At 39.7% G+C, this 20,489-nt stretch overlaps 1 protein-coding gene across 4 annotated transcripts in view; it reads right to left on the minus strand.

The window, feature by feature from the left end:
* The window catches only part of SLC39A12 (solute carrier family 39 member 12), a 143,588-nt gene that overhangs the window by 24,567 nt on the left and 98,532 nt on the right, over positions 1 to 20,489 (minus strand). The gene's annotated exons all lie outside the window — the stretch shown is intronic.

The raw sequence follows: 20,489 nt of genomic DNA on the forward strand, positions 1-20,489 counted from the left end.
GTCCCACTGAGGATGGACTGAGGGTTACACAAGGAAAGGATCTCCAGAGTTTGAGAATACCTGAGGTTTTTCTGTGCAGATCAATTCACCAGCACCACCCCCCCAGACGAAGGGTTGAAGCCTCCTGGAGAGAAAAATAATCCTTATCTTCCTTTTCTACAGTGGTACTTGAGTGAACACGTTTTATTTGGAGGGAGAGGGCATCTTTTCTCTCTTTGTTATAGAAAAAATACTGTTATTCTATTTCTTTTTTTTTTTTTGCAGTTTTTGGGTGGGGCTGGGTTTGAACCTACCACCTCTAGCATATGGGGCCCTACTCCTTTGAACCACAGGCACCATCTTTTTTTTTTTTTGACACAGAGTCTCACTATGTCACCCTCTGTAGAGTGCTGTGGCATCAGAGCTCACAGCAACCTCAAAGTCTTGGGCTTAAACAATTCTCTTGCCTCAGCCTCCCAAGTAGCTGGGACTACAGGTACCTGCGACAATGCCCGTGTATTTTTTTGTTGTAGTTGTCATTGTTGTTTAGCAGGCCCGGGTTGGGTTCGAACCCACCAGCCTGGGTGTATGTGGCCAGCACCCAAACCATCGAGCTACGGTGCCGAGCCTGTTATTCTATTTCAAAAAAAACCTTTTACTAAAAAAAAAAAAAAGACTTTTACTATTAGGCAGGCATTAGTTACTCTGACAATGTTGAACTATAACTGGAAAGTAATTAATGGTCTGTCCCTCAATCTATGGAGGGAATTATTCTGAGAATAAAAGTACCAGTAGGTGGTAGATAGACAAGAAAAGATGGACGGATGGATGAGATAGATAAGATAGATCAGACTGATGTAGAGAAATATAGATTGTTATTTTATTTCTGGAAACTTGATTTAACTTTCAAATGCTAGTGGAAATTTAAATCAAACTTTTGGTGATATAATCACTGCTGATTTAGAGGTCTTTGCTGTGATTTCGTAAAACCCATAGATGTCTCCAATCTGACAATTATCCTACTGTTACAATAATTGTTTATCAACTTAGTTGTCATCATCCAGGTCTCTGCCCCACTGAGATTATTCTTTAACATTCACATAAAATACCTTAAGATTTCCTTCCTTTGTGAAAACTCTGGCACATGCTCCCTAAGACTTCTATGTACTTTCCGGGCAAAGGGCAATTATTCTCATGGCCATTTCTTCCTATGAGTTTTAACTCCTGACATAATGTTAATCCCTGCTTATTTATCTTTTTCTGCTGTTCACAGTTTGCACAGACTTTCTCCAAATATGGCCCTCATCTTCCCTCGTAAGTTCCTTCTCTTCTGCCTTCTTCTCCCTTGTTAAAGGATTAAAAAAAAAAAAAAGATTGAATTATGATGCTTAGAACAAACATAAAAGAAATACTGACAAAGATTTTCTTTAACCCATTAATTAATGAGGGAACTATTAATATGCTTCAAATGAGAATTTTATTTATTTTTTTTTTATTGAGACAGAGTCTCAAGCTGTCACCCCAGGTAGAGTGCTGTGGTGTCACAGCTCACAGCAACCTCAAACTCTTGGGCTTAAGTGATTCTCTTGCCTCAGCCTCCCAAGTAGCTGGGACTACCGGCACCTGCCACAACGCCTGGCTACTTTTTTTTTTTCGTTGTAGTTGTCACTGTTGTTTGGCAGGCCAGGTTGGATTCGAACCTACCAGCTCCAGTGTATGTGGCTGGTGCCCTAGCCTCTGTGCTACAGGTGCTGAGCCCCCCAGATGAAAATTTTAATACATTGACTGCCACTACAGTATTTAATACATTGATTGACACTAGAAAAAATTTTCCTTGGGACCATGATGTTTATTAGGTCAAGCACATCAACTACCATGTGACTTATATTTAACTTATGAGAGTTTTTGAGCTCCGGGCCGCATGAAGCATGTATAACTCACAGGTCTCTTGACCTAATAAAACACTGTGGCCCCAAGGGAAAAAATTTTTTTTCTAGTGTGGCAGTCAATGTTCAAGAGATGTGTGAGTTACCTATGCTTCATGAGACCCTAAGCTCAAAACTGGCCTAAGTTAAATCCAACTCACATGGCAATTAATCTGTTAAATGCACATATAAATATGTAAAAAAGCATTTATAGATATTAAAGCAAAAGTGATCAATATTCATGTGACAATTATTAAACTACATTTCTCACAACTTGCACTTTGATGAAGAATCATTTGCATTGCTGTTGGGTAGTCTACAGAGTTTTGAAATTGCTCATAGCAGAGTGTATTGGACACTCAGTAATTATTTTTGCTCATTAAAATGTCTTTCATAATTGCTTTTGATATCTTTATTTTCCACAGAAAGTTGCTAGTTTTAAACTCGTTGAAGTTTTAGGATTTTTTTTACAAATGGGACAATAATCTATAATAGTACAACATAGAAAAACTGAACCTAATGCAGAATCAAATATTGAGTTATCTGTAGCAAATGCGTGTTCTCATTGGGCATTTTTAGCCTCAGAGAAATGTTGTTCTCACCAAACTCTCCCCTTTCCTTTTTTATTTTATTTTTATTTTAGATTAGAGGTGCACTTAGATTGTTTACATACTTTTTGTGCAGATTGAGTCAAAATTATGCATGTTTAAGTGCACCCTTCACCCAGTGTGTACCGTACCTAACAGGAGTGAATTTACTCATCTTTTCCTTCCCCTCGCCCCAGCTTGATTTTCATTGAGATTTAACTTCTGTATTTTCATTTACGTGTTGATCCATGAATTCCAATGTGGTATTGAGCACGTGCATTTGTTTCTCCATTCTTGTGATGTTTCACTTAGAAAAATGGTTTCCAGTTCTCTGCAGGTTGGCATTTTTTATGGCTGAGTAGTACTCCACAGCTGGCACCTACCACACTTTATTCATGTCCTGATGGGCACTTAGTTGTTTCAACATCTTTGCAATTATGAATTGAGTGTAGGTGTCCCTTTTTATAAAATGACCTTTTCTCCTTTGGGTATGTACACAGAAATGGGACTGCTGGATCCAATGGTAGGTCTCCTTTAGGTTCTTTGAGGTATCTCTGCACAATTTTCCACAGAGGCTGCGCTAGTTTGCACTCCCACCAACAATGCGTAAGGGTCCCTTTCTCTCCGCATCCATGCCAGCATCTTTTGCCAAACTCCACCCTTTTCTCTACCCAGACATTTTACTTCTCTTGTCTACTGGAAAGCCAATCTCTCTTTCCCATTCAGACTAGCACTGAAATTTAGTCATCAAATCTAAAGGCCTATTACGTATTTTCCCACATAAAGACCATTTTTTCTTTTTTTTCTATTTTTAATAGAGATGGGGTCTTGTTCTTTCTCAGGCTGGTCTTGAACTCCTGAGCTCAAGCAATCTACCCGCCTCAGCTTCCCAGAGTGCTGGGATTATAGGTGTGAGCCACCATGCTTGGCCAAGACTATGTTCTATATAAGCAGATTCTGTCCCCCTGGGGCAGTCGGCTTTGAAAATAAGAGCACTTTCCCTCTGTTTTATACAGCAGTCAGGCTCTGAGAATATCCTTGGAATTTTCAGCCACTGGCAAACATTGAGTCTTCAATAAAATCCTTTTTTTTACAACTGAGTGTTACATAAAGTCTTAGCATTCACATGGCTCAGGGAGGGGTTCCTTCCTTCTATGCTAGACCCTCTGCTTTCCACATCATCCACTCTAGACGTCTTCCTTCCTGAAACCTGTAATATATGTGCATCATTCTCTTGACTTGGAAAAAAAAAAAAAAAAAAAGACTTGAATCTTCTTCTCCCATCCCAAGTGCCCTTTCAGCTTTGTCTTCCCCATCCAGCTGTGGGTGAGTAATGGTTAGACATAAACCTTAGCTGATTATTGAAATAATGATAATCACAAAACCAAAAAAAATAATGCAAGCACAATGTTTCTTGTATTTAAATCATTGCTGTTTGATGTATTCCCCAAATGTGATAGGCTGACCGCTCAACCTTGTTATTGCAAAATTTAAGCTTTCCATTTTTGCAAGGAAAAAGAAAACTCACGCACAAGAAAATGAATTCATTTACAAGATAATTGCAGCAAGTACAGAGAGACATTTCTCGAAAGGAAGATCAAATGGATGTCTGGTAAAAAGAAAAGCCACTGAGAACCAAGAACCAAGGACTCTATTTGTCCCTAAGTTGCAGACTTGTCTTCCCTCTTGTCTTTTTTTTTTTTTCTTGCAAACTCTAAAATCTGTGGAGGGAGGCAGGCAGAAAAATGAAATGTATAAAGTGAGGCTGGGGAAATCCATTTGTACATGTATGTGATGATAGTTTTGCAACTTGAAGGGCAGACCCTTCCCAGAAGTTCGGTGGCTGATATTTGGCAGTCTCTAATCTATAATTTGGGGTCAAACATCCCAGGGGTTCTCCACATTTTCATGAACTGTTTGGAGGAAGATGAGTAAAGGGATTTTCTATCATGCATTTATTCCTCACAACTATCTTGAGAATTCTTCTATTTGCAGAGGATAAAATGTTAACTCAAAAAAAATGAACTGGCTTGGTCGAGGTCACACCACTAAAAGCCCAGTTTGCAATGTAGGTTTCTATGACTCTACGCCACCTATCTGCCTTCCACTTTCTATTATGCCATGCTAAAACTCTAGACTGGTCAAAGAAGATGTAATCTAAAAAATACTGAAGAATTTAGATAACATTCAGTTATAACATCTTCAGTGGATAAACTTAGGGAGAAGGAAAAATAAAAAAGTAATAATGAACAGTTCTTATATTCACTAAAGAACTTTCTGTAAGGTTTTCCAATCTTTTTTCCTCTCCTATGTTTCAGTGATCTGACCTTATTCTCTATTCCCCTTGCCATCATCCTAGTCCACGTCCTAATCACCATATGCCTGAATTGTTACAGCAACTTCTCCCTCAGCTCCATGACTCCACATGGGTCATCCCTTCATGCCCCTCCATGGATGTAACATCATCCACTTCAGGGGACCAGACTCCCTTCATGGTGCCATATATATTCTGACCCATTCTCATTTTTCACCCTGCCCAAGCTCTAGTTTGGACTAGCCCATCCCTCACAGACACCCTCTTTCCTAAATTTCCACAGGATGCAAAGCTCCCCTGTATTAGTTCTATTTTCTTAGTTAGATGATACTTTCTTTGAATGGAAGGAGTCCCAATATATTGCATTCTGGATGGTCTGTCCAGTGTGTCCAGCACAGCTCTGAGCTCAGGCAAAGCAACCAGTGTATCCTGATGGACTCTGATTAGAGTGAGAATATTAACAGAGGAGGGAAAAAATTTGAAAAGTGATAAAATGCCTTGGTTGTGGTCCATGGGGGAGAATAAATGGAAATTTAAAAGACACATTCTGTATTGGTCAAATACAACAATACATAAAAATGACCTTGGAACTCTTGATCTATATCTCAAGGATGTCAGTAGAAAACATTTTAGAAAATTCCCTCTACAATGTTACTTCTCAAAATAGCCAGAGACTCCTCAGGATATCATTGCACCCTTCTAGAGTCACTGCCCCCTTCACAATTCCCTCCAACAGGACATAGGTAGTCCCCACAATGCATGACTTTCTGGGGCCAGATCCTCCACACAAATATAGGCCTCAGACCTTAAACATACAGAACCCAGTATTACCAATTCACTAAGTATGGATGATGGTCAACCCAAGTCAGTCAAATATGGTAAACAATGGATGGTATGTGAAGTAGGCAGACTCCAGTCTGATTAGTCTAGTCTATCCACTGACAGATAGGGACATCTACACAAATCCCGAATACCTTCTGGATGGAGGCCCACACCAGGCTGCCAGGGCTAAACTAAGGTTTGCTTGGAAGGGCTCAAACAGTTGATGCTGCCAGTCCAAGCAAACATTCTTCAGATGAGACCATAAGATAAAAACATACAGCAGGCTCAGAATACCAATGAGGGTAAGTTGTTTTCCAGGAATTCTGGGAGAATCCTTAGTTAGGGTCATGAAATTCAAAGGTATGCTGACCTAACCCTGAATGTGCATTCCCATACATATTTGCCAAGAGAAGTGGACGAATTTATACTCTGCTGTCTTTATTTAGGAATTTTTGATATTTTCCCAGGGGTCAATAGATATCATGTGACCACTCCCACCCTACCCAACTGGTACCTGGCCTAAATGGGCTGTGACTGAAACTATCTTGGGCACCTACTGCATTCTCCATCTCAACCCAACTCACAACCATTTTTCTTCCTAACTACTCACAGAATGACTCAACAGTTTCTCCCTAAGTGATTTGCCTGAACTTCCCAAACAAAGGGCCTTTCCAATATTGTTTTAAAATACCCCAAATATTTTCTCTCATAGGCCTCAAAGATTATGCCTTCCAAAAAGTTTTATTCATTCATTCATTCAACAGACATTAACACAAATTTTCAGGTGCTGTAGTAGACTTTAGGAAGATGGCCTTCTAAGACGGTGATTTTAACAGGTATCCACAGCATGCTGGTGTGCGGTCAGAGGATCTTAGGTGTGCCATGAAAATTTTTAAAGATCACTAATTAAATTGTTTTCAAAAGAAGTTCAAAGCACAGTAATTACTGTATTTGCTCTTTTTGATTAACATAATTTATAAGTGTGCTCCGAGAATTTAACTATAGGTTCAAGTGTGCCATGAGATAAAAAAGATCAAAAACACTGCTCCAAGACATAGTAATTTCCCTCAGGAGCTTATGTAATACCTACTGAAGGTCAAAGATGTCTTTTTATATTCCTTCATTCCCATTGGTACATGAAGAATCATTCAAAGTCTCTCTCAAATTACTCCATTGCTGCTCATAAACTTAAAAAACCAAACACCGGGTGGTAACAGATCACATTATCTTATTTTGTCTGTACACAAAGAAAGATGGCGTTACGGGAATCTCTGAAAGATATCAAATTTAATTTGAATGAAGAAATTTTTAGTTTGCCCCCACACAACTTGATTCATTTCAAAGCCAGTAATCCAATCGGAAATTTGCAAAGGCACCATTTCAGAATCCTATCATTTGGGGTAACTTACACAATGGGAGTTTATACACAACTGCTCCTTTCTACATAAAGCCTTTGTTCTAACAAGTCTGTAATTTCTAAAGCTATTACAATATTTTGTCATGCCCACCCAAAAGATAGTCTGGGTGAATGATGATTAAATAGATGTGGATAGAATACACCAAAAGCCCAGCACATTCTGAAAGATTTGGAGATCAGGCCTCTCAGTAAAGCACACCCCTCGTCTTTTCTAAAATGAGGATGGCCTTTTATCTGCTGGTACTCAGAATCTGTTCCAAAAGGGAACTTTGAACTCCCACTTGGGCACACTTCCCAGGAGTTCCACATTTCTTCTTCTGGCTCTTGACCAACAAACAGCTCAAGAAAATAATGAGGCTGGGCTTTGTTTGTTTGAAGTATTCCATGTTTTCTGGCTTCATGTTCTGGGGTTGTCTACCATGTTTTGAACTTTCTTTTCAGCCAATCTGAGACCTTTCTTCTCAAAACAGTTTGAGTGCAGAGTTACGAGCCAGAGTTGCAGGTCCCAATTCTGCTACCTTACCTTCCTTAATAGTTAAATTTCCACAGAAAGTAACATCTGTGTTTCCACGTTAAATTAAATGCCTGCAATAAGTTGTCCTACCCCATTTTAAACATTTCCTTTAAAAAAATACAAAAAAGAACATATCCTTAAGACTGTGATCACCAAACTCAACGCTCTGAAAGTAATGAGGTTTAGCCAAAAATGATGCAGAAATAGGGCCTTGCTCTACCATCACAGGAATAACTTTACCAAAAAAAAATGATACCTGGAAAAGTATACATCTGAAATTGAATAACACTCTCTGGGGCATATTGCTATTAAAATGTCTCTGTATCAACAATTTGCCTTGAATGGCACTATTACAAAGAAAACCCTCAGACCTCAGGGTTGGGCTCAAAGCAGGGTCCCCACATGCAGACAGCCTATCACAGAATCGGACTATGTCCCCAGGAGGCCCAGGTCCCCACGAGATGTTCCCTGGGCACAAATAGCTTCCCTATACAATCTTCCAATTCGATAATTATTCAACTTAACAAGATCATCTTTTAATACACAAAGAGCCTGTGAAGGGAATAAACACAGCAGACTTTTTCTGCAGAGGGTTGGGTGTAATATGGTTGCCATATTCAGTTGTTCTAAGGAAAAGGAAGTTATGTAGAAGGTGAAAACGGAAGCAGAACATGCACGTCCAGGGTGGGACACACAGGAGCAGGCAGACTTCAGGAGGCTATGGCAATGATTTTCACTCAGTGTGCCGTAAGGGAAACTCAGGTGTGCTGTGAAAATTTTTAAAGATCATTAATTAAATTATTTTTGAAAGAAGTACAAAGCATAGTAAGTGTATTCTTTCGTTTACTCTTTTTTTTTTTTTTTGACCAACATAATTTAATTGTGCCACAAAAGCTTCACTATAGGTTCAAGTGTGCTGCGAGATTAAAAAAAGGGTGGAAAACACTAGACAAGACTAGCACGCACACATTGCAACAAGATGATGGCAGGTAGTGAAACCACCCTGGGAAAGGTGGCGTAAGGCAAAGGCAGCCAGAGACTGGGTGGTTGGATGGCACAATATCTGGGCCATGAGGCTGAGAGTGAGAAGGGAGAGAATGAGGGAGGATTAGGAGCTTAGGTGGTCTCACAACTGAAACATTAAGATGGAGAATGTAAAGTTGCTAATGCAGATGGTGAAGGCAGCTGGAATTCTGATAGGACTTGGGGTGGAAAGGGTCATGGCTCAAGGTCTGTTGGAGCTCTGACATCAGACTGTATAGATTTATAAAAGTAACGCACAATGACATAAATGATGATGTCTAGTGACAGTCAATGTGTAATATTGGATAAAAATCAATTAAGAATTTATTTTACTAAAGAAACGTAAGGTTTATATCCATCCAGGAACGTCTGAACTTTCGGCTTCTCTGTGCCTTACTAGAAGGCAGCGTTGTCTTGGGCAACACAATAAATACACAAACACTAACGAAAGCTGACAATCAAAATAAAATTTCCGTGCACTTTGTGATATCTGCCTTCACAGATAAGAAAAAATGTTCTCACATAATCCACATGCGGCCCACAGGTTGCAGGTTGGACACTCCTTATTGTCATGTGTTATGTCATAATAGAAGTGGGATCAATTTTGATTCAGAAGTCCATCTGACCAACCATCTATCATCTGTGTGATTTTATTTCTCCAAGAGTCTTTTCTAATTTGTAAAGTAGGACTAGTAATGTTGACCTCATACAACTGCTGAGATTGTCAAATACTATCACATATAAGAAACAGATACCCAAGGTGATCTGCAGGGTAGCAACTACCTTAATAAAACATCTCCCTGTCCCTGGTCTCATTTGATTAATTCCAGTGTGTGCACCTGACTCAAGAGAAGCCATTTTACACTTGAACCAGAGGGAATCCAGTTTGTCTTTCTCCCCTGGCAAAAGTCCTGGAGTATAAGATATAAAAGGCATTAGCTTTCTGAGACAAATAGAGCTCATCTACACATGGGAGCTGGGAAATTCCTTCTTTGGCCTGAAAGGCAGGGCTGGATGTTTTACAAGTATCAGGGTGTCAAAGTGAATAGCAAGGTACTAGACGGGGTTCACGGCTTTTGCAAGTGCTTTTATTTTGATTTTTTGCAGTTTTTGGCTGGGGCTGGGTTTGAACGCACCACCTTCAGCATATGCGGCTGGCACCCTACTCCTTTGAGCCACAGGTGTCCCCCTGCTTTTTTTTTTTTTTTTAAGGTATTGTTACATAGCGCAGAACTTGGGAGTCAAAAGTAATCTATGTACTTCATCAGATACTACTTTAGAAGGGTGTAGGAGAGAGAGGGAGGGAGGAGGCGGGCAGGCTAAGTGGAGAGAAACGAGAAATCACGAATGAGAATGACATCTTTTAAACAGGGATGAACGAAGTCCATTCAGCCCCTCCAAGATCCAGAACGTGCTCCTGTCTCTATCCTCTTGCTTCAAGCTGAAGACTACAGTGCTCCTGGGAAAACATGCAAACAATCAGATACCTTAAAACCAGAAGGACACGAGAGAAGCAGCTCGGTGATCTGGAGCTGAAACCCAGCCACGAGGAGCCAGGCAACGGGGGAGGGTGACTGTTCTGCCGAAAAGCGTACCTTACAATTCAAAAAAACTTCGTCACCAGACTCTGAGAACAGATAACAAGAGTGGGAGGAAGGACTGAGGAGCAGCTCGGGGAAATATTTAATAAAGCTCTGTAGTTTTGAAGCATCAGTTGCAAAGCTCTTGACAAACTCCCAGCCTTATGGAATCTTCAGAAAACCAAAGAACTGACTCACAGCATAAACCAAATAGGTCCACGTTACCTTCTTCAGTGCAAATATAATTAACACCCAACTGATGGAGGCTTTTTAATGCCAGAGTCTATTTTTAAAAATCACTTACCCCCAGGCATGGTTATGTTCAGTACTCCCAGTAAAAAACCTGTAAAATCTGACTCAATTCTGAAAATGACCATTTTTCTGTCAAACAACCTCTTCAACCTCTTGCAAACACTTGCTCCATTATTTTATTCATTCTCAAGGTCCCTTGCAGATCTAACCATAAATTGAAGGAAAATTGCATTTTAAAAAAAATTTTCTCTATAGGGGATAAGTAAACACGAAAATAAACGTATATTCTGAAATTGCCTATCCCCACTAGGTTACAAGCACTGAGTGTTTCCAGACCTACATTCATTTTATAGCTCACAACCAAAAGGAACACACAAAATTTTAGCCATGTTTATAGAGAAATTCACAGAGCCCTGAGATGATAATCAAAAAACCCCTGCAGGTCTGGGAAGCCCAAGTTTAGGTGTGGGGAGCCATTTATCATTTTAGAGAGTGTTTCTTGCTGACACCATGTAGGACGAACTGGTTGCATGTGAAAGAAAGTGGAGGGAGGTATTCCTCAGAAGCTGTAGCAATAGTTGAGGCAGAAGGTGATCAGATAGAGGCCTACGACTGGAAGAGAAAAGAGGACTTTTTTTTATTATTAAATCATAGCTGTGCACATTAATTCAATCACAGGGTACAATGTGCTGGGGTTTTTTTCTTTTTTTTTTTTGAGACAGAGCCTCAAGCTGTCATCCTGAGCAGAGTGCTATGGTATCACAGCTCACAGCAACCTCCAACTCCTGGGCTCAAGCGATTCTCCTGCCTCACTTCCCAAGTAGCTGGGACTACAGGCGCCTGCCACAATGCCTGGCTATTTTTTCGTTGCAGCCATCATTGTTGTTTGGCGGGCCCGGGCTGGATTCGAACCTGCCAGCTCAGGTGTATGTGGCTGGTGCCTTAGCCGCTTGAGCTACAGGTGCCGAGCCAATGTGCTGTTTTTATATACAATTTGAAATATTTTCATCGAATTGGTTAACAAGGGCACAGGTGAAACTTACTAAACGCAGAATATAAATGTCTGAACACAATAACTAAGAGATAAGATTTTTGAGAGAAGAAAGGGAGGGCGGCAGACTCAATAATTGCTCCTCATCAGGGGTGGAAAACAAATGTAAATTACATAATATAAACACATGTAGGTTTCAAGGGTCCGAAAGGGAACAATTACAATGAGTACAGTTGATTAACTGGAAGTCTCTAGAAGGAACGCTCAGTCCCAGTTCAAGTGGGATTTGTAATTAGAGGCCTTGGGCCCTGTCTGAACCAGGGCTTAGAGGCCGTCATTCCTGGGCTTTCTGTTTCCTGTCTGTAAAATGGCAGGTAAGGGTAGGAAGGCAAATTAGATGCTTAAAACCAATAACAGAGCAGGCGAATGGAAAGATCCAGAAAAAAAGAAATTTATACCAGACAGAAATAAATCCAGGAAATCCTTTTATCAATTGTGCCATTTGAAATGAACTTAGCTTTTTAAAAGAGGGAGAAAATAAATGAAGCCAGGGATAAGATTTTGAAAAGTAATTTCAAATAATTACTACGTTCCCTGCAAACAGAAGTGAGCAGCTTGACTTTCAGAATAAATGGCCATTTACAGCTGTCATTGCCTAACAGGGCCACCTGCGCGACCACGGCAGTGATTCTGTGTTGCCCACACACTTTGGCCTGCCCAAAGTCACAGAAAGAGTTTTTCTTACAAAAGAACCTTTCTTCTGGCACTAGAGGCGGGTGAGTCAGATAGTGATTGAACATCAGCACATTTATACTGTTGTCACACTGAGGTTTGGATTTTTTTTTTTTTTTTTTACTGGCACAAAGTATTCTAAAAAAGAATGGAAAATTACCCCTGTTTACTTCAAAGAGTCATGCTGATTTCCTCGAAATAGGCAGATTTTCTGTTGCTCGGGGCAACTGATTAAATTCACAGACATCTTGCCTGTGATTGACAGCTTAAGAAAGGCTAAAGTTTATTTGTAATAGATTTGAGATTGGATTATAATAGGGATACAGAAAGACATCATGTAGTTAGGAGAACAACAGCAGACTTCAGATATGTTTAGCTAGTTGAGAAAAGGCTATTGCGTAAGTTTGAGTTCTTGCAAGAATTTGCTTGCAAGCTATTGGATAACTTCTAAGAAAAAGATTGACCAGAGGCATGGAGATCACAAAACAAATCCAGCTAATGCACTTCTCACACAGTGAACAAATGTCATTACATAAAATTTAAGCCAAAACATTTCATCAAAAGGCCTCTCCACCAGATTAGAGCCAAGTCAGACACGGTTATTTGACATACGTTAGTGTAACTGACATCTGAAATAGACCAGCGGTTCCACCAAATCCTCCCAAACCTCTAAATTTTATGTATAATTTTTATGGTGATCTATTACTAGATGTATAATTACTATAGTTTTGTAGTATATAAATTACCATATATAATTTACTATGTAATTACTATAGTATTGTTGATTTTCCTTTTTGAAGACAATAAGCAAATGTAAAACGCAAAGGCATGCATTTTCAATGAAAGTAACAACTCAGATGAATTGTTTATCAGATATAAGTTCTGGTAGGTACTAATTTGCTAGCTAGGTCTGCTAATCAACAGCAATCACTACTGAGTCACGGAAGGACTCTGACTTCTGATTGCACTTGGAGTTGGTCAGAAGCCATGGGAAATAACTGCAACCTTCACATTTTTAGTATTGTGCTATTTTTTTTTCCATCTATCCTATTGTGTTCCTTTTGTATCTTACCTACTTACACACAGCCTTTTGCTATTTTATTTTACTTAATTTACTTCCATTTCTTCTAGCTTGACCTCTCCTAGCTTGAACGGCTTACGAACAGAGAATATCTCTATTTTGATTTCTTGCTTGGTACACAGGTGGCCTTCAGTAAATGCATGTTAAAGGAATGAATACATGAATAAATGAGTGCTTTCTTCAATTTTTGGTAATCTTTAAATGCTAAAACCTATCAGGGCTTTACAAACTCATGGAAGTGGATCAGAATAGGTTGCTCGGAAATGGGCCACTTTGGCATAAGGATTATTCAGAGCTGAAGGCAACTGAAAATCAACAGATAAAAGAAGGAAAAATAGCCCAAAGGAAAATTAAAAATGTATATTCTATATAGTTAATTATCTCCAAAGCTGATATTATTCAGGAGCTTTACATTTTGATAGAGTAAAAAGGTAATATTGTAAATCCGTCTGTTTTAGATATTTTAGCATGATATATAAATGAATACAAAGGTGATAATAGTATTACTTGGTAACTTGGCCCAGTTCTAAGAGTTTAGATGAATTTTCAAGAATCCATCAACATAATTAAGAGTAGCATCATATCAGGGAGACAGGGAATCAATACCAAGGTATTTGCATAAATAGATCTTACTAAAATAATTCTTAGTTCTCCCGTAGATTTCTTTGTCATTTTCCCACAATTAGTTGTTCTTTAAAGGTCTTTCCTTTGTTGAAAGGCATTGTAAGCCCCAGAGTCTAACTACTTCTTTGAGTCTTACTTCTTGTCTATGAAGACCTATGCATATACATTTTAAAAACTGGGTTTCTTTTCTCTTGTTAATCAGTCTTTCTTTATATTAATTTTTAGGCCCCCAGGAACGAAACAGAAGAAGATAGAGAAGTTTGTTCTCTTCAACATCATATTTATATTTCTTTTTATATCCATCAAGGAAATCTTTGTCCTGGGTATATTCACTGTATTTCTTATCTCTCATTTCCTCTTTCGACATTTCATAGTATAATACGAAAGTAACAAACTTCTACCTTGACCACATGGGACTCTTTTTAAGAGAGTTCTTCCTGTTAATATCTCAACCCCCCAAATAAACTCAACAGTTCTCTGCTTCTTACCCTTGTCTTTATGACATCTTCTATTTTCCATTCTCAGGGGTTGAAAAGCACATTTTCACCCTTATATTACTTTTGTCTGTTAGTCTTTCAATTTCATTGTTTTGGAGACTCTTTGATCAAAAATTCCATTTTCTTCTTTCCAAAGGCTACCTCAAACTCTGCTCTTTGTTTAGGCCTGGGGATGAGTATCTCGAAAAGAACCTTTGGCAAAGGCGCATCCTCTCATTTGTGAGTGGTTTTGCCTTGCTAAAGCCCATTTTTTTTTTTTTAAAGTCAAAAACATGACTCTCATTTCTCTCCATATCCATCTGGCAAGGATCACCAAATAGACTGTAAAACTAAATCCCATTGTTGCAATAAATGTGAAATGATTAGTGATCTTGCATGAACAAGAATCAAAAACAAATATAACCCGCCCCCCCCCCAATAGTAGAGAGAATAAAAGGACCTAAAGAAACAGACAGTAGACCTGAAGATAAAATTCTACTGCTTTTTGATATTCACTCTGGATCAAAAAAAAAAAGAAGAAGAAGAAGAAGAAAGAGAGAAAGCGAGAAAGAGAGGGGAGGGAGGGAGGGAGAGAGGGAGGAAGGAAGGAAGGAAGGCAGGCAGGCAGGCAGGCAGGCAGGCAGGCAGGCAGGCAGGCAGGCAGGCAGGCTTGCCTAGCCTGAGGTATACTTTGCAAGTGATACATTTTACCAGGCTTGGAGGGTTTACCAGCCACCTGAACTCAATCTCATCACAGCCTCCAAAATTTCCAAGGCATAATTTTTTAAATGCTAAAACGATGCATGTGCAAAAAATAAATATATGTGTGAGATTATATACTACTCATTAACCAATGAGGGAACAAGTAAGATACTAGGACAAATGCAAATGAACACTTTAAAGATCAGAGACTTGGTCAGTTAAGAATGCCAGAAATAAATGTGCTAATAGATACAAAATATGTTAATATCCTGCAGGGCAATAAAGTGTAATGTTTGAGATTATTTTTTGTAGCAGGAGGAAATGAATTCTCTACAGAATTTATTTCCATCACTGTTGTAAAATTATTTGCATTCCTTTTAGCTTTCTGCAAGTTAACGTCTTCCTCTGCAGAGCTAGAAAATTTCTTAGTTAATAAAAAGTCAGCAAGAGGTGCACAGCCTCATAGAACCAGATAATCCCCAATGGGTTCACCAACCCTTTGCTAAAGGGACACTTAACGTCCTCTTTTGCCAATTTCTGTATCTTGAATTATTCTTCCTGATACCCTTTCAAAATTATATTCACCTTTCCTTCCTTTTCCCCTTTCTTCTTGTCTTTTCCTTTTCTCTTTAGATATATATCGATCATTGTGCTCTAGATCAGCATTAACCAACAGAACTTTCTGTGGTGATGGAAATGCTCTATGTCTGTGCCATCCAGTGTGGATTCTATTAACTACACATGGCTACTGAACATTTGAAATGTGGCCTGTGTGACTAAGGATTTTTTTTTTTTTTTGCAGTTTTTGGCCGGGGCCGGGTTTGAACCTGCCACCTCTGGTATATGGGGCCAGTGCCCTACTCACTGAGCCACAGGCGCTGCCTCATACTAAGGAATTTTTAATTTGACTTAATTTCTTTCTTTCTTTTTTTTTTTTTTTGAGACAGAGTCTCATTATATCACCTTCGGTAGAGTGCTGTGGCGTCACAGCTCACAGCAACCTCAAACTCTTGGGCTTATCCAATTCTTTTGCCTCAGTCTCCCAAGTAGCTGGGACTACAAGCGCCTGCCCACAACACCCCACTATTTTTTGGTTGCAGTTGTCATTGTTGTTTAGCAGGCCTGGGCTGGGTTTGAACCTGCTAGCCTCAGGGCATGTGGCTGGCACTGTAATCACTGTGCTATGGGGTGCTGAGCTAATATTTCTTTTTAAGAAACATTCAGCATTCCTTTTTCCTATTTACCCTGCACAACTAACTTGAATTTATTGACTAATAATTTATTATGTGTTTAGGACTTCATTGAGATCTTTAATATTGCATTAGTTCTCTATGGCTTCTTTTGACGTATGTACAGATTCCTGTACAGGTTCAGGTTCAGGACACAGGCATCTTTGGGTGGACATTCTTCTGACTGCCATGAATATATTATTTCACTTAATCCTTATTATTTCTATTTTTCAGAGCGTCACAACACCAGCACTTTCACTCTTCTGTGCTACAAAACATGAATCTAATGCTTAGGGAAGTTAAATGCTATGACCCATAAATCCCACAGTTTGTACAGGAGCCGGCTAGGATTCGAACCAATGTCTGTCTCTCGTGATTGATTTCCTAACCACTAAAGTGTACTAAGTCTCACAGATGTGACTCACCTACCTCTGCCTTTGCTCACTTGGACTGTCAGTCTTTCTATGCCCCTCCCCCAAAACATTACTGCAGGAAAAGGTGCGAAACTTGTTAAACTTCTGAAGTATCATGGCTTGGATGCAGTGGCTCATTCTTATCATCTCAGCTACTGAAGATGCTGGGGCAGGAGGACCACTTGAGACCAGTATCCTAGGTCAGCCTGGGAAATATAACACCCCTGTCTCTAAAAAATTAAAATAAAAATTAGCTAACCACAGTGACCCATGCCTGTAGCCCTAGCTGTCAGGAGGCTGAGGTAGGATGCTTGAGACCAGAAATTTGAGGCTGCACTGATCATGGCTCTGAACGCCAGCCTGGGTGACAGAATAACACCTCATTTCAAAAATAAGTAAATAAATAAAATGTGCAATTCAGATCAGAAAAAAATATGCATGGCTTAAGTGGTACCCTCTGTGGTACCCAGGGACACTCGACTCTGTAAAGGGTTTAAAGGCGCCTGTGGCTCAGTGAGTAGGGCGCTGGCCCCATATGCCGAGGGTGGAGGGTTCAAACCCAGCCCTGGCCAAACTGCAACCAAAAAATAGCCGGGCGTTGTGGCAGGCGCCTATAGTCCCCGCTGCTTGGGAGGCTGAGGCAAGAGAATCGCGTAAGCCCAAGAGCTAGAGGTTGCTGTGAGCTGTGTGACGCCACGGCACTCTACCGAGGGCGGTACAGTGAGACTCTGTCTCTACAAAAAAAAAAAAAAAAAGAAGTTAAGGTATAAAGGGATAAAGCTAGGCCTAAGAAATCAAAGGAAAACCGAACAAATTCTGGAGGGATATTTTCAGCTTGAGATTTTTCTCAGCACTTCTGGGGCATAGCTATCTGTCTCCTTTGCTGACTGCAGGGACAGCCTGGACCCCAGGCCACGGCTTTTTTCTTCTTCTTAAAAAGAGAGAAAAGCTAAAATGCTACTATAAATTTCATACCAAATAGGCAGGTAGAGATTACATGTGCTCCTTGTGGAGATTCAGGATCACACAGCGCATATTTCAGTGGAAGCTCATTTTTGAAAGGATAACACTCTTGGTTTAGCTAAAAATAAAAAAAGAGAATTATTCTATAGCCCATTTATTAGTTTTCTTGCCTTGGCCTCCTTCATCACCTGTGCAACCAGTCCAGCTGGAGTCTTCTGGGTAGTGTTTGGTTTCTTGATTTGAATGCTGGTTGTGTGGGTGTTTACACTGTGAAAATACATGAAGCCGTACACAAGTGATTTGTGTGCTTTTCTGTGTGTGTGCTGTACTAATACAATTTTTTTTTTTTTTTTTTGGCCGGGGCTGGGTTTGAACCCGCCACCTCTGGCATATGGGGCCAGCACCCTAGTCCTTGAGCCACAGGTGCTGCCCTACTAATATAATTTTTAAAAGTACAATATGCTATCTATACCTTAATTTTTAAAGAAGAAAAAGGGATGAAAGTCCTCAAAAGCTAAGTCATTCCTAAGAATCTATAAGAGAAACACATCACTTATTAAGACTGACAGAAGAGTCACAGTAATTTTAAAAAGTGTGGTTCTGATAGCAAAGTAAACCAATAGAGCAGACAAGAGACATCAGAGGCAGACAAGCAGATATAGGGGATGTAATATGTGACAAAAATGGCACCACAGATCAAAAGGTAAAAAATATATTATTTAATAGATGGTATTAGGAAAATTGAATCATTTTAAAAAAACCATAAATTACTATGGGTAGACCTCAAATAGATTAAAAGTCAAAAGTTATTAGAAAATATAAAGAAATATCTCTGTGACTTGCAAGGAGGGAAATGCTTTTAAATAAAACCTCTAAAGTGCAAATAATAAGGCTAAAACTTGATGAGTTTGATTACGTCAACACTATGGCTTTCTGTGGGCAAAATTAATTAGGTGTTTCTTAATATTGTTGATGGACTAGAGAAAGTTATTTGCAATGCCCAGAATTGACCAAGGATTAATATCTAGTGAATACGAAGACATGTCCATATCACCTATGAAACGATAAACAATAGGAAAGTGAGAAACAAATACAAAAAGACTTACAGTGGAGCTTTAATAGGGATTGCAATAATTGAAATTATATATTGCTTTGGGTAGTATAGACATTTTAACAATATTGATTCTTCCCAGCCATGAGCATGGTATGTTTTTCCATTTGTACACCATGGAATATTATGCAGCCTTAAAGAAAGATGGAGACTTTACCTCTTTCATGTTTACATGGATGGAGCTGGAACATATTCTTCCTAGTAAAGTATCTCAAGAATGGAAGAAAAAGTACCCAATGTACTCAGCCCTACTATGAAACTAATTTAGGGTTTTCACATGAAAGCTATAACCCAGTTACAACCTAAGAATAGGGGGAAGGGAGAAAGGGGGGGGAGGTGGGTAGAGGGAAGGGGATTGGTGGGATTACACCAGTGGTGCATCTTACAAGGGTATATGTGAAACTTGGTAAATGGTCTGTAAAGCTAGTGAATGATGCCCCATGATCATATCAATGTACACAGCTATGATTTAATAAAAAAAAAAAAAAAAGACTTACAGCAGAGGAAACTCAAATGGGTGTAAGGTGTATGAAATGATGTTGAAACTCATTAGTCATCAGAGAAATACAAATCAAAATGACCAAGCGCAAAAACTTAATCAATTGATTGGCAAAACCAAGAAAGTTGGAAGATGACAAACGTTGATGTGAGAATACCTGGACCCACGTGTACTGCTGGGTCAATGAGTCAGGTGCCATTGTTCTGGAGACTGACCAAGCACTTAGGCATACCCTGTGACCCAGGAATATGTGATTATAGACCTTTAGGTGCAAAGATTCTCCCAGGTATGTATACGTTTAACAACTCCTCACATGGATTCTTAGGCAGAAGTATTTAGGTACAACGACTACAACATTGCCCCTGGCAGAAGGACACTAAAGACACAATTGAGATACACTACTCTGAAGAGGGGTAAGTCACATGTACTCGTCCCAAAATCCACACATGCCCACATATGTGCATGTATGAACAAACAAGATAAAACATTCAATGATTTTAAGAAAAACAACGTCTTTTTTCCTTCAGATCCGATTTGGTGGGCCTGTTCCTAATTTCAACCAAAGAGGAATCTCACATTTTTCTTGAGTAAGAGAATACCTACCACACCCATAATGGGTAATGCCATTTCTAAAGCTGGTCCTCTTCCAGCTCAGGTCGTAAGAACAATGCCTGTGAATCTTTTCTGAAAGTCTAGTGCAGAAGCAACCCGGTTCCCCTCGTTACCCTGAGACCACACTTGCCTCTTCTCTGACTTCCTCTGAGGAACTCCCACTAAATGAAAGTGGGTGGGAGCTCCAGTCCTAGGGACAGACTCCTGTGATGGCTGCCCATTGGGACTTCAGAGCATCCGTCATCCAGATCCCCATCCCCTCTCATTCCACTGGGAGCCACTTGTGATTTCAGCATAGACCCCCTCATCAGCTCTTGACTTTGATCAGGATGGGAGCCTGCTGAGTGCTGTTAGACCCCGAATTTTGCCTGGTGAGATGAAGCCAGAACAGCACTGGAGCACATTCTCTGGGACTGTACCCCAGTGCCCAGTGTCATGGCTGGGTGGATGATGGCTTCAGAAACATGACCTTGTCCTATTCTCGGAAGCCTAAGAAAGTTAGGCTTTCTTCCGAGTCCCTTTTCCCTGCATGGCAAAAGGGACTTTGCATATGTGATTATAGACCTTTAGGTGCAAAGATTTTCCCAGATTATCTGACAAGTCTGATAGGTCCCTCAAGGGGAACAGAGGAGGTAAGTGAGAG

Source organism: Nycticebus coucang, chromosome 20 (genome assembly GCF_027406575.1).
Source record: "Nycticebus coucang isolate mNycCou1 chromosome 20, mNycCou1.pri, whole genome shotgun sequence".
Taxonomy (NCBI): Eukaryota; Metazoa; Chordata; class Mammalia; order Primates; family Lorisidae; genus Nycticebus; species Nycticebus coucang.